Source organism: Sapajus apella, unplaced genomic scaffold, assembly GCF_009761245.1.
Source record: "Sapajus apella isolate SASKATOON/1434 unplaced genomic scaffold, GSC_monkey_1.0 scaffold16, whole genome shotgun sequence".
Taxonomy (NCBI): domain Eukaryota; kingdom Metazoa; phylum Chordata; class Mammalia; order Primates; family Cebidae; genus Sapajus; species Sapajus apella.
Window position 1 is genome coordinate 6,603,457 of NW_022436956.1, and position 25,740 is coordinate 6,629,196.

The 25,740-nt window shown below is 45.4% G+C and overlaps 1 protein-coding gene and 1 long non-coding RNA gene across 3 annotated transcripts in view; both read right to left on the minus strand.

Annotated features, from left to right (window-relative positions):
• FLI1 (Fli-1 proto-oncogene, ETS transcription factor) overlaps positions 1 to 25,740 on the minus strand; it is a 117,324-nt gene that overhangs the window by 79,080 nt on the left and 12,504 nt on the right. The window lies entirely within an intron of this gene.
• On the minus strand, positions 6,281 to 22,651 carry LOC116556049. 2 transcript variants are annotated; one of them, XR_004270809.1, is made up of 3 exons: positions 22,642 to 22,651; positions 8,217 to 16,939; positions 6,281 to 7,522 (listed from the first exon to the last, which is right to left on the minus strand). It is a non-coding gene; the product is annotated as an uncharacterized LOC116556049 (long non-coding RNA). The 2 variants fall into 2 exon arrangements; XR_004270808.1 differs by lacking the exon at positions 22,642 to 22,651 and having other exon boundaries at positions 8,217 to 17,046.

Here is a 25,740-nt window from a genome sequence, read left to right on the forward strand (position 1 = left end):
ACTCTATCACCTACGCTGGAGTACACTGGCGTGATCTTGACTCACTGTAACCTCTGCCTCCTGGGTGGAAGTGATTCTCCTGCCTCCGCCTCCCAAGTAGCTGGGATTACAGGTGTGCACCTCCATGCTCAGCTAATTTTTGTATTTTTAGTAGAGATGAGGTTTTGCCGTGTTGGGCAGGCTGATCTCAAACTCCTGACCTCAAATGATTTTCCCGCCTCTGCCTTCCAAAGTGCTGGGATTACAGACATAAGCCACCACGCCCAATCTACTTAAGCATTTAAAAATCTTAAAATAAGAGACAGTTCTAAGGTTCAAATCATGATGACTAGCATGATGGGTTTTCAGCACATGGCTATAAACTTTGGGTTTTGCCAAATGATTTTTGACGTAAGTTCACTCAGGAAGTTATTTTTTTACCAACACGGCCCCTTTAACAGAAAAAAAGGGCTGCTCAATTTGTTAACCACCCTTTCATACTTGACCTCTTGTTTCGTGGTGCAAAAGTTACACAAGCAGACCGTTAGACAAGCATGCTCGCTTGCTGGTGTGTTTTGCACAAGCATGCTGGCTCGCTGGTATGTTTTGCACCATCTATCTGTAACCAGGCAACCTGTGCTCAGAGGAGATGAGAGCAAACTCACCAACCCCCACATTTAGGTCTTAAGGGCTCCCTACCCCTGAGCAGTGCTGGGGTTAGTCCAGCCCAGGTCATAAGCAACACAGGAAGCAGAGGGCATGGCTAATGTACATGTCACCATGTGGCTTATGGTCATAGCCTCACCCTACCTTCAAACCTGCACAAGCTGCAAGAGCAACAGGAAACGGCCAAGCGTCTATATATAGCCGCATTGAGCTTATCCAAAGGTGCTGTTTTGCACAGATTATTATGAACTTTTTCATTGGGACGACATGACGGCATGTGCCTTTTCCTCAGGACCTCCAGAGGCACTCGTAAAATTAACCACTCCATCTGAGAAGGAAGAAGGATGTTACACCTTTTGGTTTCTTCATATTCAAGGCAAGCAGACTGGTGCATTTTCTTTTCCAAAAGATTTCCGGACATATTCAGCAAAGGCTAAGTAAGGATGGGAAGTGGCAATGGAAACATGCAGGATTTCCACGAGCCTGTAACAACAGCCCATCTGGGAAAATCATTCATTCCATAGATTGAGTTTCCCCTGAAAATCATTAATTAGCCTTTGCTTCTCCCTAATACATTTCCCTGGCAAATAAATACGTCCCTTTATGGTGTAACCATCACATAGCCCTTGGTATAGCTCCCCCAAGATCCCAAGAGGCAGAGACCGCAGGAAAGGACTGGGCTTCAGGGTTTAAAGGGCCCAGCACCACAGACCACCTTTGTTGTCAAAGGGAAGCCTTCAAAAAGAAATGAAAACATATCTGTCTTCCAGATCCCTTCTTTACTGCTTTGGAAGCGGCTTTCTTGGACTGCCAGTGTATTTATCAGCATTCCAGAATAGAATGCATATTCTTGATGCTGGGCACGACTTGGGCAGCACCAATTTGCTCCATACCCAGCTCCTCTCCCTATTGAGTAGGCACAGAAATAAGTAGGATGAGCAACGCAGCTACTGAGATGCTGGCCCACAAAGATGAGTGAAATGTGTAGTCTATACATGCAGACTGGGTGACCTTGGCCAATTAGGAAACCTCTTTGAGATTCCATCTGTAAAATAGGGTTGTGAGTATGAAATGAGAGAATATAAGTGAAGTTCTTAACACAGCACACACTTAACAAATGCACAATACAAGGTAGGCATAGTCAAGGTAGTAAGAGTATAAAAATCAGAGTGGGACTTGAGAGCAGAAGGAATCCAGATTTCAAGATTTTCAACTTTTCTATTTCCTGAAACTTCTCACGCTAACTCGGTTGGCTCAGGCAACATGGATACACTTTGTATGCTGATATTAGAAATGTTTCAAGGTCAAGTGCCAGGTCAACATAGTTTCTTCAGAGCATTCCCTAACACAGTGCCACTTAATCAATGTGGTACCTAGAAGGTGCAGTTCTTCTATTCTGAAAAGACATGAAAGCTATAGAATACATTTTGAAAAAATAAGCATCTCTTCAGCAACAAAGATTCTGGAGAACACATTCAAGATGTTCCCCATCTTCACAGTTCCACCAGCCAGTACCCAGGACATGTACTGGTTCCCAAGCACTGGGCTCTTGGAACCAGGGAGCAGAGGTGAATGATCTGGTTGCCATTCTTTTAAAAAAGGTGACAGGTATGTGCATTCATTTAGTGTTCCTGACGCCTGGTACAGGGACACCAAAGAAAACAAAAGTTGTCCTGAGTCTTGTGTTCATTCTGGAGCCTGCTTGGTGCTCCCCACGGGCAATGCCCTATGTCTCACATACCTTCACTCTGATCCTCCCCCCCGCCCACTTCTTTAAATGTACAACATCACCAACCATTGTTCAACCTCATCACTGAAAGCTGAACACACAGTGGCAGAGGCCAAAACCTGTGGCTGTGTGTGCCTGAGATTAAGACTTTTATCTGATCTTTGACAACTTGCAGAGGAAATCCTGTTCCAAAACTCAGAGCCCTGAGAGAAAGGTTGCCAGCAGTTCTTCCCTCCCACCTGTGAGATAAATCAGGGCACCCGAAATGTGAATATGGGCTCATTATGGATAAATATAATAAGCTCACCTCCTCTCACATCATTAATCTCTCCCCCTACCTTTTTTTTTTTTGAGCCATGGAGCATAACAAAGTCTCTTGGCAGAGCTGGGCTGTGAGTCCTTTGTATTGCCCTTGTACACACCCAGTTACAAAGCACAGATGCCTCGTAGAAGATGCTCCCTGCAGCCGAAACTCAAATGACCGTCCAGTCTTTAGGATTCCCGCAGGAGCTCAGCCAGCTCTTCCTCAACTGAAACAGACACGGGTAGCTGTGTCATCCCTGTGTAGACCCAAAGTGATTCTCAACTCCTTGAGTCAAAAAACATCAGGCAGAAGGGTGTGTCTTTGGTGGTTGGAGTAGAGGTTGCAGAGAGTTGTACGTTCCTCTCATTTCCCTCACCCCACCCTTGGCTAGGGGACTAATTGCATGTGGTTAGTTCTAGATTGTTTATCACAGCCCTGGACTTGTAGCCAAGACAGGTTTACCTGATATTCAGGTACAGTTGGTGATGTCCGTCCGGGCAAATAGTGAGTACAAATGAGAATTTCTGTGCCTGAAGGGGAGAATCCCAATACAGAACACACTGGGGTGTTTGCCTTGACTCTGCTCCTTGGATGGCTTCCCTTACTGCAAAACAGGAGTGGCTCTGGTCACAAGGATGCTCAGGGCACACTGGGTGCCCAAGGAAAATGGACAAGAAAGAGAAGGCATAGAACCTGCTTTCACTTACAGTGGCCATTGCAATTATGAAAGAAATGTGCAAAAAGTGTCTGAGCGTCAACACACAGGAGCACCGCCAGCAACAGGCCAGAGAGGGTGGTCCAGATCCAGAGATGACACAGCTCAGGGGTGCGGCCTCTGCCGCAGCACCATCATTGTGTAGCAAAGGGACACACAGGTGATTCCTAAGGTCTCTTTGGCTCTAGCATCCCATGGTTCTGTGACAGCCTCTGCCAGATCATTCATTACACATGAAGCCAGACCCTCCCTGCTGCCTCCCAAAGGGAAACCGGAAGTGCATTGCCTATGCCAAGGCGTGGCCATGTCCTGGCTGCTCCACCTGTGGGGTGAGCTGGTGGGAGGCAGTGTTAGCCCCTGGCCTGTTGCACTGTCAGCCTCCATGGCATCTGGGGCTGCACCTTGTGACTCCTCTTAAAGCTGAGCTACTCTGCTGAAGGCCCCCAGGAGAGGGCCATGTTTCGTGTTTTGTTTTGTTTCAGCTTGTGAGGAAAACGAACTTGCTAGTCAGTGTGGAACTGGCCTGAGGGGAAGTGGTTCGGGGAGGGAGGCTTTACTTCTGGCTGGTGTGGGACAGAGAAGAGAGCAGGAATGCCTGATCCTCTCTTCCATTCAACCCCTTACCTCTCCACTTAGACAAAGAAGAAGCAAAGCTAGGCCAGACAGAGGACAGGCGCCTCTTTTGCTCTGGGATGGGCTGTGGCTGTAGGACAGGGTGGCTGGAAGCAGTGGTGAGCTGGAACTAGTTCATGAGGTTCCTGAGAGCCAGCTGCACGCGTCTCTTCCCAACCGCACGCCCAGTGGGAGCTTGAAGCTGGCCATCATGAAATAGGTGCACATCACATGAACACGGAGAGCCAGTTGTTACGCATTTATGAGCACATGCGGCTGAATGTACCTGCTTCTCAATCAGATAGGACTCAAATCTATGTACCAAGATCTCAGGCTGCAGCAAGTCAGCCTTTGAAGCGGATACATCAGCCCTTTCCACAGCCACTACTCCAGACCTGGCCCTTGGGCTCTGCCCCAGTCCTGCCTGCCTGCAACTCACAGAAAGGTTGAAACAGGGCCTGACTTGCTGAGATCAGCATCTAGGCCACCCAACTCCTTACACTCTTCCTCTTGAGGACTTAAAGCAGCTTGCTGTGGCTGTTTTCTAATCCATAAGCTATGAAGTATTTACCTAATACCAGCCATTATTGATTTAGGAGCTACTGTTTGCCAGGTACGGAACTAAGGACTTTTCGTAACTTATCTCATTTCATTCTTACCATAGCCTTATGAAATAATTTCCTCATTGTATAGTTCAGGAAGGTGAGGCTTGGGAGGTTACCCAGCTTATAAGTGGCGGAGGTAAGATCTGAACTCAGATCTGATTCCAAAGTGTGCTCCTTCCAAAATCTATGTTCTATCAACTACAGACATGCCTATTGTTAATACAGAAGAGGATTCTTCCTCTTTGAAAATATATCCAAATATTAGCTCCAGGCAGGACCTTCTTGAGTGGCGAAGCTCCCAGGGCCACCATGCAATCAGTATTGCCCTTCCCAAAGACACAGCACCCTCCCCCCGCCGAACACACTTCCTCTTCCCCCCTGCCCCAGCCGTTGTCCCTCCCCTCCCTCAAACTCTACTCAGAACTTAACTTCCTCCTTCAAGCGTTCTCTCATTAACCCCACTCAGTTTTGATCACTTCACCAGCTTTGCTTCTCCTCAAAGACTTACTATGCACCCTAGGTTTCTGCTGCCCTGTTTCTACAACCATGTCCTCGCTGTCCTTCATTAGGCTGCACCTACGGGCAAATGCGGCTGAATGTACCTGCTTCTCAATCAGATAGAACTCAAATCTATGTACCAAGGTCTCAGGCTACAGCAAGTCAGCCTTTGAAGCGGATACATCAACCCTTTTCACAGCCACTCCGGTGTTCTGGAAGAATACTCCCCAAGATGCTTGTTCCACTGTGGCCTCGGGCTTGGCCTCTGTCTCTGTCTATAGGCCTGTAGATGACCCACCCTTCCTATCCAAAAGAGGGCAGCCTCCCAACTATGTAGCCAAGTGTCTCAAGGATCCACTTTGTCCTGGCCAAAGATGCCGTTGGTGTGGAGCTTAGGCAGGGGGGCAGGAGAAATAGCCAGGCCGGTTAGTGTCCCTCCAGGAACTCTCCTTTTCCAGCCTTTATCTTTGGTGACATCTCTGAGGATCTCCTCTGTCTGGTCTTGGGGCCAGGAAGGGACCTGATTCTTTCCAAGTGGGTCTTCCCTGGGGGTTTGCTGGTCACACCCCCGGCCCCCTGCGCCCCAGATTGAGTTGTAGGTTGAAACTAGCCATGGAGTAGGAGTCTAGGGCTGGGTTGGAGCTTCATCTTTCTGTGTAATCGGGAGTGTTCTGAAAGGTGAGCCCACACAGGGGAGCGTGGGTGGGTGTCAGCTGGGGAGGAGGGCGGGGTGGCCAAGTCAGGGGCTGGGGGAGATTTATGCCTGCCAGCCATGCTTCAGAAGCTTCTGAGCGGACAGAGAGGGAAGGCTGGACCTCGGGTGTTCTGGAAGAATACTCCAGTAATGTGATGGTAGCAGCTGGTCTGATGTGCATCTGGGAAGCTGAAATTTTCAGAGAGCTCAGCTGAAGCAGGGAGCCATTCTGGAGAGGCCACTCTTGGCTGGCCAGGACTTGGACACCTCAGTCCTCTCCAGCTTCTCTCCTGCCTGGTCCTTGTCACCTACTCTCCCCGTGCCTGGGATACGTTTGAATTCCTCCTCACTGTCAAGAGCCAGCTGTGATCTCACACTGCTTGCTTCTGTCCTGAACGTTAACAGGCTTTTTCTCCTGCACGGACTGCCACTTTTAGACTGGCACACAGTTTTCACAAGACAGGGTTTGTGGTTTGGGTTTTTTTTCCTTCATAAGTTTGCAGCTGCTAGTTTTGAAACCACCAGCCCTGAGGCAACTCAGCCAGATACACACACACCCAGAGAGAGAGAGAGAGAATAAAAGAAAGGGATGATGGGATGTCTTTTTATAAATCATTTATTACATTCCTAACGTCCTTGCTTCACCTTGCTTTCAGGCTTCAGTTGGTGAAAGGCTCCTAGATACATTTAAGGGTTTGTGGGCATTTGTGAGCATTTAGGCGTCAGGGTGGATTTCATGAGGTGTGCCTCCCATGCTGGCTCCCTGGCTGCCTGAAGCTGACAGGTGAGTAGTGAGGGGCCAAGACTTTTGCTTATCATCTGAAGTGGATCGGCCAGCCACCTATGCCCTGCTTGAATGTGTGTGCGTGTGGATTCAGCAACGTGTGTAGGTTGGGGGCAGGGGAAAGGGGAGGAAGCAGGAGATACAGGAAGACTCTGACTGAGTTTCTGAGAATTATGTGGGAATCACCTTCAGGCCCACCTAGAGGGTCCCTTTGCCTATGCAGCCGTATATCTTTGGCAGAACGCAGACTTGAAGCAAGAAGAACCGGGAATAAACTGAATCCACAACAAACTGCTCATCTTCGGCTCTCCCCTCACCCTCACCCATCCACTGGCACTTGTGGTGCTTAATTATAGTTTTTATCTAAACCAGGAAAACATCTAGAGTCTCAGCCTAGCATCCTCCCCCTGAATAGAGCATGGGGGACTGTCAGGAGGCCAAGCTGTCAGCCCCATTCTGGGTGGCTTCTATGCTGTCTCCTTGCTGGCATTCTTACTGAACCCCATCATTCTCTGCAGGCTTAATCAAACACTTTTGCCGGTGGGAGGAGAGAGAATCAGAGTGATATTACCAAGGAAGGGAAATGAGGAATGAGTGGGCCTCCCAGTGAGGCTGGCTATGACCTGAGAGCGCAGAAGGCAATCTGGGATATTGGGAATCTCTACCACAATAAACCTTTGTGCCTCTCCCAGAAGCACGCACCCATTTTAATCCCATATCAAGACGATGTGCTCTTGTTTCTCCTCACCCTTTCTCCCCACTCATTCCTTTCCAGGCTTATTTAGGGTTCCATGAGGCTCAGGCAGTGAGGCAGGAGAGTTTGGGATAGCTTCTTCTTTGTATCATTCATACTCAACTTAGTCAGTGTTCTGCATGCGGTCGGTACTCTATAAGTGCTTATTTAACTGAATTGAACAAAATATTAGTTGTCATATCCTCTTCTGGAAACCTGAACTGATTTTCCTGTTATTGACAACAGAAAACCCAAATTCCCTATAGCCTGTCACAACAGGCTTCCTGGAGTCAGGCCTCACCCATGTTCTGCCTCCTCACCTGCTGCCCCATATCTGTGGCACTGTAATTGGCCTGGCACCACTTCCTTGCTGGTCCCTTTCCTTGGAATACCTTGTCTGGTAAATTCTGAGTCATGTTAAAAATCAATTCCAGGCCGGGCACAGTGGCTCACGCCTGTAACCTCAGTACTTTGGGAGGCCGAAGCGGGCAGATCACGAGGTCAGGAGTTCAAGACCAGCCTGATCAACATGGTGAAACCCCATTTCTACTAAAAATATAAAAAAATTAGCTGGGTGTGGTGGTGTGCGCCTGTAATCCCAGCTGCTCAGGAGGCTGAGGCAGGAGAACCACTTAAACCTGAGAGGCGGAGGCTGCAGTAAGATGAGATCGTGCCATTGCACTCCAACCTGGGTGACAAGAGAGAAACTGCAGCTAAAAAAAAAAAAAAAAAAAAAAAAAAAAATCAACTTCATTGTTCCCTCCTCTGTAAATCTATTCCTGATTCTCTTGGGTCTTTCCAGTAGAGGTGGCTGCTCCTGTAGTTGAGTTTATGTGATGTTTTGCACCCAGCACTGTGAGAGCACTCACTGTTTTTGGTTTAATTGTTTGTTTACACCTCTTTCCCTTCGGGGATCTTGAATTTATCAAAGACAGGGACCATGTCTTAGGCATAATTGCATTCTCAACTTTGCACACTGCCTAGAAATAGTAGGTACTCAATAAATGATGATTAAATTAATGAAAGAACAAATGGGTTTCCTTGATCTACTTTTGGAATCTCAAGCAGGGTTTTCCTGTACCTCTCCTCCTTCTTCGCCTTTCTTTCCCATATATCACTGCCTCATGGGGCTCAGCACATATACAGCACCAGGAATGCATCTCTTTCATGTCTTTTTCTGGAATGTCTGCATCCTGGAGCACAAATTTCCTAAGATTACTCATAGCGTTCCTGCTCCCCGTGCTTCTTGGGCTTCTGATGTTTGCAAAGACTGACTCATCACGGGGTTGTAGACACCCGTGGAGATGAGCCTTCCTGCATCTCAATGTACCTCCTCCATGAAGCCCTCCTATGTGAGTCCAAGCCCACAGGGAGTTTCCATCATGCCTACGCTGCCTGAACCCCCACTTCTCCTCTCTTCTCTTTAATCATGCCATGGTGGTTTTGGATTTGAATCCAGCTGTCATGTTGTCAGGGACTGAGTGTTTATGTCCCTCCCCAGATTCATACATTAAATCTGAACGGACAATGTGATGGTATAGGAGGTGGGATCTGCAGGGGGTGATTTGGTCATGGAGGTAGAGCCTTCAGAGTGGGATTAGGATCCTTAATAAAAGGGACCTGAGAGAGCTAGCTTGCCCTTTTTCTACCACGCAGAGACATGGCGAGGCGTCGCCAGTCTGCAACCTAGACGACAGCTCTCACTGGAACCCGATTATGCCGGCACTCTGATCTCAGACTCCTGGCCTCCAGAACCGTGAAAGATAAGCATTTGCTGTTGATAAGCCACCCAGTTATGGGACTCCGTTACAGTAGCCTGAACAGCTAGGACAGGGGTATTTTTCTTTCCAATTGTTTGGATTCTTCCCCACCCTGCGGTTCCCAGTGCTTGACAGGGAAATGGACCACACGAGGTGCTTCTGCATGGCCTTTCTGCACACTGGTCTCTGTCCCTCATTCCCTGGGCTGTGGGCTTTCCCAAGGGGACTTTACCTCAGCTGAGTAGCTCCTGATCTAGTGATATTAATCAGCCACATCTCAAGGACTGTCATTTTTGTTATAGAATAAACCTTTGATAGTTTATACGTTTTTGGACCACAGTTGCACTTTCCTGTGGAAGTCATACATATCTCTTGGTTCAAATACAGGTTAAAAACGGTAAGATTCTTCCCAGCAGACGAAACTGCATTGCCTGGAGACTGAGCAGGCAAATCCTGCAGTGTTTGCTGGCACTCCGGGAGGTGGGCACAGCAGGAGTGGCATTGTGAGGGCCACTTCCAGCTAAGTAGCCAAGGTGTTGATAATCACCAAACTGGCATCTCCAGGCTGCTCTGCTTCTCCCTTGAACATCTTCCTCCTTCCCTTCTCCCTTCTCCAAGAAGTATCCCTTGACCTTGTCAGCTTTTCCTCTGCCTTCTCCCCTTCCTCTCCTCCATACCCTGTCAAAATTTTCCTGGTTTTCCATATTCCCAGGACCTTGCTAGCCTCAGCTCATATAGTAAATGTCGTATAGTCATGGGTCGAATGTCATATAGTTAAGTCATGTCACGGGGTAACTTCTGCATTTTTACATGAGCCTCCTGGATGTTCAAAGGAGTGAACTCGTGGTGAGGATTTCCGGCAAATGGAAACTGATGATGGAGGCTTTTATGGGGTGGGTCTTTCAGAGCATCCTACCACGCTACCTGGGCTGCCTCCACCTAAGACCAGCTGCAGACAGGGGAAACATTCTCCCTATTTAAGGATGACCAGGGAACCTCTGACTCTAGTGGGGCCTTCTTAGGCAAGAAGAGGAGGGAAGCAGATCCCTCTAATTAATACCTTGTCTGAGTCATTGGGCTTGGAATTCAGAGTTTGGAAAGTCACACAAATGCCTTCATTCCCAAGCCTAACTTTCTAGAGAGCCTGGAGCTGGCAAGTTTCAGATTCATTTGTGTCAACATGTTGTTTGGTTAATGTAGCTGAGTATCTAGGCCCATTTTCTTAGAAACAGGAAATCCCAGTGTGCCAAGAGTAAACATCCCAGCCCCCAAAGGTTTGAGTTCATGTAGGAACTCCCTGACCACAAGGGTCTGTGGGTCCGTGTGCTTGAGCCAGGCGTGCTCTTGCACCCATAATTGATCTTGTATAAAGAGATGGTCTCTCTGCAGCTCAGTGGCTGAACTGTGAGCCTGAACCATGCTTGAGGCTGGTTGGGGATAGGCTAAGGACAGGGTCATAATTTCAAACATAAAGCAAAAAAGTATTAGGGCTCTTTTATAACTTGGGCAGGCATCTCCCCTTGCAATCCCCACCACAGACTTCAATTCTAGTTTCTTCTCTTTGTATTCTTTGTTTCTTCTATGACAGTAGGGACCTTGTCTGTCTTTACCTCCACTCCATCCCTATATTCTAAACCGTGCCAAGCATGGGAGGCACCAAGCACAGGCTGGCAGAATGAATGATTGAAAGAATGGCACCATGTGAATCGAGGCAGCAGAAGAAGGCACTCCTGATGGGTTTGACCGTTCCAGCTCTCTGTGAGGCATCCTGCAGGGGTGAGTGCCACATAGTCTTAAGGGGCTCACAGAGAATTAATTCTCTCACAAGCTTGCCAGCCCCTAGTTGGCAAGGGCAGATTCTCCAGAAGCTTCTCTGGTTGAGTTGAGCGAGTTCAGGTTAGCTGGGGCTGAAGGAGAAAACACTGACTGTGCAGAACTTGACAGGGTAGGGGGAAGGGCTGGGGTGGCCAGAGGGGGCTTCTGTTGCACAGAGGTCCGGCTTGCTCACCAGACAAAGAGCCCTCAGAAAGCACCTTCCCCACCTCCGCCACACACAGAGAAGGCGGAGAGGGCCTGGCCTCTTTCTTACAGGAGCCTGGCTGACCCTGTTGCTGCGAGGGGCAGAAAAAGTGGCAGACAGCTGCCTGGAGACGCAGGAGTCGCTGAGCAGGGCCCGCGGAGTCTGACAACGGAAGAAAAGAGGCAACCCTTCTATTATTAGTGGCTGCTTTCCACGTATGTGTAAATCAAACAGCCTATGCAAAAAGAGGCCTCCTGGTAGCAGGAAATTCAGAGTTGTGGGTGTCTTTGTGCTATCAGATCGGGCCCTGGGCTTGCCTGCGATCTGCTCTTGAACGAGCTTCCATCTGGGCTGCATTAAGAGGCACAAGGAGGTGAGCGAAGGCCCAGCCTGGCCTCCCCACCCCCCAGTGTTTCTGGTTTTATGACTCAAGGGGACTTTGTGACTTTTTTAACATCGTGTTTTCAGCATTTCATGTGGGCTCCTTTTTAGAGCCTGTACTGAAGATTTTATGAAAATACGAAAGAGATAAGGCTGCCTCTGTTACTAAATGCCATCCCACGTTTGGAAGCTGGGTGTAACTAAGATGATATAAACTCTTCCCAAGCCCAGGACTTGACTTCTATGTTTAGTGATTTGCTCTGCTGCCATCAGAAGTAGTGATACAGTGTATATCACTTTCATGATACAAAAGAAAATGGCCAGAATTTAATATGAAGAGAACAAAAGGAGGTTACAAAGCAATATGATTCTGGCTAGATAAAAACAATACATATTTGTCTATATATTTGGATTAAAAAGACTGGAAGGAAGGGTACCAAAATATGAAATAGGTTGCTTTCTGTATCGTGAGACTATGAGTGCTTTTACATTTTTTTTTGTAATTTTCCATACATTTTAAATTTTATACAAGGATGAAGTGCCACTTTTGAAGTCATTCTTTTAAAAAACTTAAATGATGCATTTAATCAGTTTAAAAAAAAAAAGTAAGCCAAGAAATAGAGAAGAGGTGGCGCAAGCAGGCCGGGCTTACCGAGGGAGCTGTTTCTCAGCAGCCTTGGGCGGGATTTCCGTGTCCCTTGCCTCCCCTGGCCCTCACTCCATCTCCTCCCTTTTTCCTTGCCCTACACAGCTCTTGTCCATTTCAGCTGGTGACCCCATGCCACTAGAGCACTTTGCTTTCCCACAGCACCGACCTGCCCTGCATCTCGCCCTTGCTTCTCCCAGGAAAGCAAAGGAGGCCCCTGAAACAGGAGCAGATGTGACGAATGTAATTCAGCTCTCAAAATTTGCTGTAAGTCCCCCTTGTCCTTCCAGTCTGCCAGAGATCGTGCCAGTCCTATAGAGCTTACGCTGAGTGCAGAGCCCTCACTGTCTTTGTGTAATGCAGTTTGATAGCTAATTAAGTGGACTTCAGCAACTTCTCAAGGCCACATCTACCAGAGGCGGGTGGCCTGAGACTCCCAGGGGAAATTATTCAAGCTATATGTAAATAAATAATACAGGTTTTACACACACACACACACACACACACACACACGAGGGAAAAGGGGAGAAAAAGAACACACTGGTTTATTTTCTTCATCTAACTGATGAGGAAACGGAGACCCTGATGGGTCCAGTCACATGGCCGGAAGTGGAAGAGCTAGACTTCGAATAGGGCCCTGCCTGTCTCCAAAGCCTGGACTCTTCGGAAGAATGCCTTCCCCCCTCCCATTCTGCAATCCAGGCAGGGCACTGTGGGTGTAGTGAGTCCCAAGCTTCGTAATTACAGGGTTCAACTCTGCCTCCAGAATAACCATGACAAAATTTGTGGAAATGTTCACAACAGCTCTTTACTTCCAGGTTCTGAGATCAGAAACGGAAGTTTCAAAATACCGAAAGTTCGTTTATGTTGAACATAGTGCTTAGGCTAAAAGCAGGAAGTCCAAGAAAGCCTGATCTCATGAGATTTTTTCAGCCCAATTTGGATCCACATCTGCACTTCTGGATTTTCCACTGAGTCTAACCTCAGCTGCTCTGCCGGCCTCACCGAGTCTGTACCTCCAGCATGGGGCACAGATAAGTAATGCACTCTGCTACTATTCACTAAGAGTTGCCCAGTGACTGGCCACTTGAAAAGTAGTGAGCTGGGACAGGCAGTAGAAAGAAACAATGGAAATTTGAAAAATAGGGGTTTTTTTTTCCATAAAGTTAAAAACAAAACAAAACAAAAAAAACTCTAAACAATAAGTCATCCTAATAATGGTCTTGCTCTTGTCTCCAGGTGCAGGAAACAAGTGAAAAAGAACCTTACCACCTACTCCTTCCCACCCCAGTCCTGGCTTCTCCATCTGCCAGTATCCGGCCAGCAGAGGGGAGGGAAAGGTGGTGGCAGTCGGTGGTGTGCCTTGGGCTGCCAGCTTTGGGGGAGCCTCTGAATGTTGGGGAGACTCATCCCCATATATCCGCTCCCATAGCTTGAGGTGCTTTGGAAATCAAGTTTCTCCTGTTGCAGATGAGGAAACTGAGGCTAGGAGAAGTTGAAGGATTTACTCAGACCACACACATCTAGTGACAGCAGGAGCTGGAATGAGAACACAAATCCACAAAGATGTGGTCTTTCTTGAATCATAATAGCTGCCCTACCTACCTCTCAGCATTCGAATGCATTCATAGACATGATAAAGTTTGAAAATGACAAACATAAAGTAAGTGTTAGTTGCTGTATTTTTACACATTCCAGGTAGTGGCTTAGTTAGTGTTGCTGATGCTATATTTAATTTGGGTCCCATTCCAAGTGTAGAATTTTCTGGGGATGCCATTATCAATGTGGTTTCTCTGCCAGGAAGCCCCTACACACACCATCCCCCTACACACACTGTCCCGAGCATCGAGCACCACCTTAGAGGTCCTTATGGGAACATCTGGAGGACTTCTGGATCACAGAGATCTACAGTGCATGGTGGTGTGGGCTCTGCTACTCAGGGAATAAACTCATTCTTTTGAAGCACAGTTTCAAATCAGTCACACCCAACTGCAACTGTCCTGGAGAGGGAGCCGCCCACATCCTTGAGCCACCCCTTTTCAATTTCAGGTACCCAGGCATGCAGGGGTTACTGTCTTGCTTTCAAACCTGTTCACGCTAGGTGCAAAGTGGATGTAGCATGACACATTTGGCAGCCGTGTGGCCTTGAGTAAAGGATTTCACTTCTCTGAGCCTCAGTTTCTTCATCAGAACCTGGTAATTGCAATATATACTCGTGGGTTGGCAAAGGAACTAAAGGGGATGTTTATAAACCACCTGGCATGCGCACAAACAGGCTCTTCCTGCCTTCCCTGCAGCCCCACACTGCCCTTTGGGGTAGGCCCTACATGCCTTACAAACAGCATCCCTGGGCTCCAGAAGGACCGCCAGAATCTGGAAGAGCAAGTCCTCAAATCTTGCAGTATACTATTTTGTTTTCAAGGAATTTCTTACAGGTAGCAATTATTAAATAAATGTCACATGACAGCCAAACCATCATGTGTGTGCTTTTTTATCAGCGAGGTCCCCCTGGGAATCTCCTCTCTCCTTACACATGTTCAGTGAGGCCTCCTTATCCCCATCACAGGTGTACATTCTTGGCTGGGTGTTCTGGGTTGGGGTGCACTTGGAGCAGGGGTGAGGAGGGTAATCTCCCCATCACTTGAAGCTGAAGTGGCAGGAAGCAAGGCCTTTCATGTGGCAGGGTCGGGCATTCTCCTCAGAGCCGCATGTGCCCTGGAAGCCATGCCGGTAGGACCAAGCAGAAGCCACCACTGCTTCCTCCCCACCTTGGAAAATTACACAGCATGCCACTTTGCCTGCTGGCTGCCAGGCAGATGCCCTGCTGCTTCCTGAAGCTGTCCTACCTCCTTAGGATGAAAAACAGAGATGTGCCCATGCCCACAGTGACGAGTGTGCCCTGCCCTCTTCCTCCTCCCTGCACTGGAAAAAGTACAGGGTCTGTAAACAAGTCATTAGATTCAAGATCCTGCCCAATTTAGACTCTTTGTCTCAGTTTTCTCCAGAGTAAACTCGTGGTCACACCCACTCAAACCAAGCAAAGCCCAGAAGGAATGCAGAGCCCTGTGGCCAGGCTCACCGCAGCTGACCCTGAGATGCCCAGAGCTCCAGCACTTCTGTGCTGGGAGAGGAGAGCGGGAAGTCCAGAGCAATCTATTCCAACAGGAGCAGAGTAGCAGTTCTGATGGGCAGACGGCTAAGATCCCAGTGTCTGGGTTCAAGTCCCCAGAGCAGCTTTTACTTTTGGAACTAATTCTCCAAACTATCAAAAATCAAAAATCCACCTCCTTTGAAGTCTGGCAAGAAAACCCCCACAATCAGCTCCTCTTTATTCCTGTACTTCCCGTACAGGCAGGCTTCTAGAAAACAGAGGTTGGAGAAAATGAAAGTCAATGCCAAATACTAACCAGACAGAAGAATAACTGCTTTTCCCCACAGCACCCCCACCCCCAGCTCTGGCATTATGGGCTGGGGAACTGGGCCCCTCTCCTGCTGCTGAGGATCTGTTTATTTTGCACTCCATAAAGGGAAACCAGGCCCTTTTCTGACATTTTGGCTTGGAGGGGGTGGGAAGAGAAGGAGGTCCAGAATTTAAACTCAAAACCAGATCAACTTCTCTAAATCTCCTGGTGCTTTTGCTATGATTCCTAAATGGGCTGCATTGTATGAATCAGGCTTTTTACTCCCCCAACCAATGTGCTTCCATTTCTAACAGTCTGGCTCCTAACCCTACGAATGCCATAAACTACCATGACCCCTTATTGACTTCTAACCACGCAAATGCTCCCCAGATGAAATTAGGGACAGACACACTCACAAGCAGCTTGGCAGCTCTCCCTGCCTCTCCTGCAGGAAAATCTGTGCCTACGCCACAAACCTTGCTCTCCTTAGTGGATGGTGGCTTCCTTTAAACAATAAAACAGGGAATTTCCTTTGTCCTGGAAATGTTCCGCTTGTCATCAGTGTTATCCTTATCAGCAGACCACAATGCAACCAGGAGAGGCCCCAGCATGCTTAGGACTCGTGGGGCATCATTGCAAAATGTTTTCTTCGTTTTTTTTTCCTCTCTGCCTTGAATTCAAAGCATGACCTTTATGGGTGGAATTCAGTCAGGTCATCTCTCAGATTCCCCAGTGGGGAAATAAAAGTGGCACAAGCAAAGTCTATTGTTTCCATTGCAAGAAGGTAGAAATGTTGTTTTCTCTCTCGATCATCCAACTAAACGAGATGGGAGGGGATATAGGGGAGGTAATAAAATTACCCTTAAAAATTGACAGCTTATTAAAAAAAACATAGCCTCGGTCCTGGTATTCCCATGGAACTTGCATAGCAGGGGCTCCACAAACGTCATTGACTTCTCAACTGTTTCAGTCCTTCACTGTGGCTTTCACTATTTTTAATTCAATTCATTTCTATTTGGACAAGTTTGAAAATCATTTTTTTTTCTTTAAACAACAGGCAAGCAATACAGTTAGGAAAAGGGGTGGAGGCATGTGGGAATGCCAGAAGGCCAGAGGAATTGCAAAAATAAACTTCTGCTAACGGTAACACTCTTGTCTTCCAGAGCAGGAATAATTAATTGTATAAGTTTAATCACTTAGCAACACCAAGCTCTTATTCTGAAAAGCTCAAAGTATTTCACATATGTAGTGAGTAAAGTCTTTGGTATCAGACAGACCCTACAAGCTGCACAACTTTTGGCAAGTCAATTGAGTTTTTTATGTCTTGCTTCCTCTCACTTAGAGAGTGGTGTCATAATAGATGGATTCCCTGGGGCTGTGGTGGGAGTCAAGTGCTAAAATGCCGTCAGTGGCTCATGCTTGTAATCCCAGCACTTTGGGAGGCCAAGGCGGGTGAATCACGAAGTCAAGAGATCGAGACCATCCTGGCCAACATGGTGAAACCCCGTCTCTACTAAAAATACAAAAATTAGTTGGGCGTGTTGGTGCGTGCCTGTAATCCCAGCTACTTGGGAGGCTGAGGCAGGAGAATTGCTTGAACTCAGGGGGCAGAGGTTGCAGTGAGCCAAGATCGCACCACTTTACTCCAGCCTAGTGACAGAGCGAGACTCCATCTCAAAAAAAAAAAAAAAAAAAAAAATGCCTTCAAGTGTTCGTCATAGTGCTGGGCTCATCAGTAACTAACTACTCAGTAACCATCATCATCATCATTGCTATTGGCATTAGTGATACCTCAGCCGAAGTCGTTTAAAGTAATACTGAGATAAAGGACACAACCCTTCCAGAAAAGATCTTGAACATCAATCCCAGTTCTGAACCTCTGTAGACTCTAGAATCTCAGATCAGAGGGTTTCCTCAGAAATTCTAGCAAACACCAGATATAGATAGCATGCCTGTTCTTTTCTTTAGTAGGCGTTTCTTTTTTTTTGATCTTGCAAAATGCTTTTACGGCCATCTTTATTACAACATCACTTCGAGGTAAAATTATCATTGGAAGAATCTCCCTGTTCTGTAGTTGAGGAAACCGGAGCATGAGAAGGCCCAGGTCTTTGTTAGAGGTCAAGATAGCAGTTTATGTCAAAGTCGGCTGGCGCATGTTAGAGCTCTATTTGCCAAAAAGTTACCCTTTTTTTTTTTTTTGACAGTGAAGACATATCAAGTTGAAACCCAGTGCTTTCGTAGGCTGAGATTCCCGAAGGTGGAATTCAGCCTCCCAGAATCTTCTTGCCTTTGAAATTTCTGGATGCATTGCATAGTAAAGGCATATTAACCTATACATATGTACTCTATGCACTCAGTAAAACCTTAGTCTGAAAATTCCTTCTAAGGCAATTGGCCTCTCACAATATTCTTCAGTACACTCTACTTGCCTTTACTGAAGAAGAGAGTGGCTATGAAAATGGCTCATGGCCACACAGATAATGCCTGGGGGGACTATGGTTAGGATGACTAAGCTGAAGGTACTTAATTTAGCACTGCCCCGGCAGCCATTTCATTCATTCACTCAACCAGCAAAGACTTATTGAAGGCCTATTCTCTTTCATACTGACTCCTGCTTATCTTTCAGGATTCAGCCTGAATGTCACTTCCTTAGGGAAGCCTTTGACCTCTGAGAGTAGGTTAGGTCCCCATATTATGCCCTCCAGAGGCACCCCATACTTCCCCTTTCATAGAACCCTTTGCACTTACACCAACAAGCTCAATACCTGTTTCTCTGCCTTCACTATAACCTCTGTCCTAGGAGGAACCACACCTGTCTGTTTTACTGCTATACTCCAGCACCTGGCACATAGAAACTGCTCAATTAATACACGGATATGTGTCAGGTGCTGAGGACTTGAAGACAAATGGCCTGAATCTCTCCCCTCAAGGAGCAAGTAACTAACTCACTTTGTTCACAGAATTGTATTCTTTACATACTCCTCACATTATTACCAATGCAACCTGAAAAAACAACAACAACAACAAAAAACACAACAAAAACAACAGTGGAATGCTTTAAACTGAAGAGTGATTTTTCTGCAAATACATGAGCTGCAGAACTGTCAAACTACTGATAAATTCTATATCAATAGGAAGACACTATTAAAGACTCTAATTGGACATTTATAATTTTACCCTTTCTGGAGGGCAGGTATGAGTGAGAAGCAGGACTACAGTGGTTCCTCACCCCTAACACCATTATAAGAGTTAGACCTCAAGGAACATGGCCTCATTTTCTCTGAGGAAATGTTTTTTTGAAGACATCTTTGTTTTAAACAACTCACCTCACGAATTTATGCATTCAGTGACAGACACAAGACTGACCTTCACAATGATGTGTACCTGAAGACTTCAAAAGAAAAAGCTGCTATAGGTCTGGTCATTAGTGAGACCTTAGTAATGAGATCAGATCTCCTCAGGAGAAAGACCGGGGTATTTATTCCTCATGGTAATTCTAAAACCACAGGAGGTATAGCATGCCATATATTTCTATTATCCATTTGTGAGAAGTATGAAGGGTAGAGATAAATTGCTTCATGTCTCAGGGATATCAAGGCTGTAGATCTTTGGAAAGTGTATGATAACCCTTGGCTCTGTGACCCCACCCAAATCTCATCTGTGTTCCCAACCCAAATCTTCCATAGCTCCCACGTGTTTTGGGAGGGGCCTGGTGGGAGATAATTGAATTATGGGGTGGTTGTTTCCCATGCTGTTCTAATGATAGTGAATGGGTTTCATGAGATCTGATGGTTTTTAAAACAGGAGTTGCCCTGCACAAGCTCTCTTTTTGGCTGCTTCCATCCATGTAAGGTGTGACTTGCTTCTCCTTGCCTTCCACCATGATTGTGAGGCCTCCCTAGCCATGTGAAACTGTAGGTCCAATAAACCTATTTTTTAAATAAATTGCCCAGTCTCAGGTATGTCTTTATCAGCAGCAATGAAAACATACTAATACGGTATGCCATAGAACAGCACTGGCTTAATCCATTTTGTGTAGCTGTAATGGAATATCTGAGGCTAGGAAATTTATAAAGAAAAGAGGTTTATTTGGCTCATGGTTCTCATGGTTTTGTGGGCTGTACAGGAAGCATGGTGCCAGCATCTGCTTCTGGTGAGACCTCAGGAAGCATATAATTGTGGCGGAAGATAAATGGGGAGCCAGCATGTCACATAGCAAGAAAAGGAGAAAGAGGGAGAAGGAGGAGGTCCCAGACTCTTTTAACAACTAGATCTCATGTGAGCTAAATGAGCCAGAGCTCACTTATCACCCAGGGGATGACACTAATTCCTTCACGAGGGGTCTGCCCCCATGATTCAATCACCTCCCACCAGGCCACACCTCCAACACTGAGAATCACATTTCAACATGAGATTTGGAGGGGACAAACAACCAAATTGTGTTGAGTACAAACCTAGGGAACACTCATTGGTGAGAAATTGGATTTCAAAGACTACTGCTCTACCTGCTAAGTTTTAAAATAAAATTTTAAAAAGACAAAGACTAACATTCTAGCTGGTTATTTGCTAAATTAAAGCTGCTTTGTTCACATTTACACTTAGAAGAAATCTTACAAACAGTTATAGCAACCTGGGAACTAGAAAAGCAAACCATCTGTTAATAGTATAGAACTCTACATAATAGGAAATCGTATTTTCCTGATGGCATAAAGCATTAGAGCTAAAAATGACCTTAAAAATAAGCAAGTACACTGCCAGTATTTTGCAAATGGAGAAACTAAAATCACCATGATATCTAGGAATTCTTTTTGGCTAAGATTATTTTTCGATGAAAAGGTATATAGCAAAGCCCATACCTTTCTTGATAAGCCCAATAAACCTTCAATCATGATTTGTGAATATCCTTTTGATAAATTCCAAATGCCCCCATTTAATAGAAGGGAAATAAAGTATTACATTCTTAAAGGTCAGCAGAGCATTGGTGATGGAGCCAGGAGACTGGATGGAAAGCCTAGCTCTAGCCCCAGGCCAACATGATAATGCTCAACACTCACTTTTTATTTTGTTTTGCTTTAACGTTAGTCATAAGAATAAATGGAAGTGTTAGTCTCCATGTGGACAACACATTGCTGACTCAGATCAAAATAATCCATGTAAATATGCCCCTCTGACTGAATTCAGATTTCAAGATGATGTTTTTAATTTGAATGATACAGACTTGCATTGCCCACTATGGTAGCTTCTAGCCACATTTAATTAATTGCATTAATCAACTAGTTAAATTTAATTGACTCAATGAAAAGAGAACATAATTTATAATTTTCTTCCTCTAGCCACATTTCAAATGCTCAATAGCCACTCAAATAGACAGTACGGTGGCTTCCATAATGAACAGAGCAGAGCAGGACATTTCCATGTTTGCAGAAAGTTCTGTTGGACAGCCCTGATGAGGGAAGTTTTCTTAATCTTTCACTGTCCTTGGACTTTAAGATAGGGTTAAAAAGGTTGAGAAAAACTGATAAAGTTTCCCAAATCTCTTCTCCTAAAAATTGTGCAAGAGCTATCTCTTTTACAAAATTTCCTACACGTAAATATCTTTAAAAGGGAGATTTTAGAGCCTTTTTATTGTGTAGCCCAATAAAATACTATTGCTCCCAAATCGAATGCAAAATCAGAAACTCAGTTCCTGGAGAGATAATTTTTTACATAGTTAGTTAAGGTGGTAGGACAATGAGTTTGTCCAAACCCTTCATACAATCCAACATCACAAAAATAAGGCAAATTTTCTGCAAAGCTGCATTTGCTTTCATTGTGTCAGATGTTCTTCATGATTTGAAATATAAATTTGAGATGCTCTCCAATCTCTTTACCTTCACTATGGTGTTGGTGTGGAAAAAGGCAGCTTGATCCTTCAATACAGCATCTAGGTCTTGATGGCGATTTGTTTTCATGGAGAAAAAGCAGTAGGGCTGATCTTAGCCAGATTGTGGTCATTAGGAACTGCAGACCGGTGTCTGAGCAGTTCAATGTTTGGCCTCATGCACTTTGAAATCCCAATTCTGTTAGCCAAGAATAAAACCCTAATACCTAGTTCAAGGCGTTCAATGAAAAGATTTCAGAAGTTCATTATCTTAATACTAAATGTCCGAATGAGCACTTAAACATAAATGGTCAACTCCATTTTCCTTCCTTCATCTCTTCATTTTTGAGCTACTTCAGTGTGGGTAGAATATGGACAAATGTTCTCCTTCCCTTCACTTTTGGTCACATAATCATACTTGGTTGCTCGAGGTACCATGATAGACAGCAATACAAGCTTTCCTAGAATACTGATGATGCACGGTGAGAATAAAGACAGAGCCAGCTTTCCTGGTCTCATTAAGTGAAAGAAGGGCCTCCGTCACACCTGACTTCAACACTAAAAGAGGATGATCTTCAAGGCAAATTACTTCTTTTATTCTGTTGTCCCTTCACTCACACAAAAGTCAGTTAAACCTATTAGTAGCATTTACACTTAATACAGACTGTCACGACCCAATTAAATTCATATCCCTTGATGGTGGGGGGGGCTCAGTTCTACTGTCTTTCTCGAAGGGATGGTCAAACAGAGTACAGAAGAACTGAAATGGTAGCTCCCTCTGAATTAATCAACTTTTGGCCTGGTTCTGTATTCCTTCAATCTATTACCACAAGGACATGGGGAAAATAATAGAAGAGTGGGCCCGATACACGGTGGAGTCAGCCACAGGTATCGGACCAGCTAGATGGAGGTTTTAAAACTGTTCACAAGGGAGTGCTGTCGCATAGGTTGGACAGGAGACTTTGTTTCTCTGGTGTTTTCTGTTTGACACAACTCTCTTTATCAGCAGCACAAGTCTGGAATTCCTGAAGCCACACTCATATCCTGCCATCGGATTTTACGTAAACCCCCATTGATTGGGATGGGAGTTTCACAGCTAGAACAATGGCCGGATACGTGGGAGGGAAAGGAGGAATATGGGATGTTTGATCTGTACTTGTGCATTTGTAGGGGATGGTGTCTACATGGGCAAAGAGATATGAATAAGTAGCTAATGATGAATTTAACCAAATGCAAGCAAGTCTTTGAAATAACTAAGGCCAGAAAAAAGCAACCCAGCAGATTTAAGTTACATTTATTATTTGTTATGTTCATGCATTGACTTGAATGAGAATAGTAACTAAGATAATAACAACCAGCATTTGCACAGCACTTCACAATTACAAAGTGCTTTTACTTCCATACTAGTTCTGATTCTTACCATTAGTAAGGTTGGTAGAAAACTTAATGTTACGTATTATTACTACCAGTGCTATTGTTATTTTACAGGTAGAAAAGGAGATTAGAGAAGTTAATATCTGGCCCAAGACCACCCAATTAATAAGTGAGATTGAACCTAGATTTTCAAACGTCGTGTAGCTTTCACAAAATCACTCTGCCACTGTCACAACAATCTGGCAAAATATTCCAGAAATTTACTGCCAGCCTTCCTAAGGTTTGTCTCACCTTTCTTAGGCAAGAATCACCTTACAGCACACAGAATTCACACATTATATTTACATTGTGTGAGCATGAAGTCACATTTGGTAACTTCGGCTGACTGAATATTGGCTGACTGAACTTTGCCTGACACATAAAGAGAAAGGGCGGGTGCTCTGTCTTTAGTAAAAAGTCCAAATAAGGCTCAGAATCTGAAATGCTGCATAGTTTACAACTGGCAACAAGAAAGCCATCTAATGAGCCACCCAGTAGTTAGTCAAAGTGTAGTAATTAATTAATGCTTTTCTTCAAGAAACTCAAGGCAACTCACTACTCCAGATTTTTACCATATCCATGGAAGAAGAGGATCAAAGTCTTAATCCTTTTGCATAAATGGACTACCTGAGAAAGGGAAAGTAACTTGCCCAATGTCACCATATCAGCCTAAGGCAAAACCAGGCACAGAACTCAGACTACCCAAGCTGGTGCCCACTTTAGCACTTTAAAGGGACTGACACATAAAACTTCTCAGGGGAGCTACGCACAGGTGCACCCAGACAGCTTCATCATCAAAGCTTTTTAAGAGAGGCGGAGAATGAGGCTTGCTCTAATTGCAGACAACCAACTCCTCCCAATCAGAAGGGAGTTAAAAGTGGTGTTAGCATCTGGGAAATGCCAGTCCACCTGTTCCATCTTAGATAAGACTAACTACTCAACTGACCGCTCGTTGATGGTGGCTGAAAGCAGTAAGAAGGACTCCTACATCTCATGTAATGCTCTCCCCCCTTTTCCATAGCTCTGAGCTCAAATCCTCCTCCCTCATGCACAGTAATGGGGAAACCAAGGCACCCACCTTCAGGGATACCTTTGTTTTCCCAGGAGTTTCTCTTCACTGAGGCTGTATCTCTCCTTTCCTTGTAAGTGTGGTTGTACTGTGCACACTAATAAAATATTCTTTCCTGTTTCCAATTATTTTCAACAGTTGAGCATGCAAATGTCTGAACAACATTTATTAAACTTCTATGGACATTTAATAGAAAAAAAAGATGAACCAACAAGAATTTGAATCATCAAAGAGCTCTTACAAAACCAATGTTTTGAGCCCTTAATTGGAAGTGAATTAGAAACAGGCGTGTGAAATTTCCCATGAAATACATACAGGGTTTTAAATTTTTTAAAAGGGTGCTCTGGACAGAAAAGAGTCTGGGTCATACCCTGTCCAAACCGATGGGAAGAAATAAATAATTCTGATGAGCTCCAAACCCAGTCCCACTACCCCATCATGGCTTGTCTACAAAACTCAGGAGGCAAACTCCAGGAAGGCGGGGAGGGGGAGCCATGATTATTCCTTTACCACACTTCAGACTCAGTATGTTTCTAGAGATCCACAATCTCCAGAAGGAATGGCTTCGAAGTCCAGAACAGCACAGCCACTGGGCTGGATGCCTTCTCCAACGCACCCTGAGAAATATCCATGTGCTGGTTTTCTGAAATGACATTTCTAGACAAGTCATCTGCTCTTTCTCCCTCTCCTTCCTAGAAAAATGCAAGAAGTACAGGTGCCCTTCAAGTCCCTAACCTCTAGGGAAGTCCTGTGTTGCACCAAAGACCATATTTGAGCAAGAGAACTTGTGCCTTTTTGTTTTTTTGAGACAGAGTCTTGCTCTGTCACTCAGGCTGGAGTGCAGTGGTGCAATCTCAGCTTACTGCAATCTCCACCTCCCAGGTTCAAGCAATTCTCCTGTCTCAGCCTCCTGAGTAGCTGGGATTACAGGCGCCCACCACCATGCCTGACTAATTTTTGTATTTTTAGTAGAGACAGGGTTTCACCATGTTGCTAAGGCTGGCCTCGAACTCCTGACCTCGTGATCTTCCCGCCTTGGCCTCCCAAAGTGCTGGAATTACAGGCGTGAGCCACCAGGTCCTGCCAACTTGTGCCCTTTGACCAATGTGTTCTTATTATGGAGAAGGCCAAGGGCAAATCAGAATGGTTCTCTACAGGCAGTGTTATCAGGGCTGGGTGAGTTGCTTGAGATAATGTATGAATCTTTTCTTCAGAATTCCTGACTGGTCATGAACCTGGGTAAAGGGCTATTGTCAGAGCACCATGCTGGGAAAAGAAAGATCCCAAGCTCATAGTGTGGTGCAGTCATTCTAATGCCTTTCTTTTGCTATCGTCCAAGCAGGTTATATGAAGCAGAGCACACCCACAGTGCCCATAACCCCCTCACAGTCTCCTCATACCACATAGTTTCTGAGTTGTTTTCTTCTTTGCAAATACTCTTTAAATCCATTTTCAACTAGAGATGATAACACTGAGGACTGGGTTAGGAGAAATCATTATGAATTAGCCATGTTGAATTAGCCCTCTTAAGAGATGCCTCTTGCCAGAAGAGCTATGTTTGTTTCGTTGTCTTCCCTCTTCCAAATCAGCAATCCTTATAAAGAGAAAAATCTACTTTAGTAAAATGTAGGTGGCTACATGATTGCTTAGTTGCCCATGTGGTTCCTATGGAAAGTGCCCTCTTACATCCCTCAGGAATATTATGACAATGGTCAGGAAATAGGACCAATGAACAGAGAAGCATGAGCCCTTACGGGTTAAATGAGCCTTGACGTCTTTGCTTCAGAAAGCGCCCTCATTGTGGAGTGTGGTGTTCGGGGCATGAATACCTGAGTTCTGCATCCAGCGCCTCTTGCCTCATTCTCATCTTT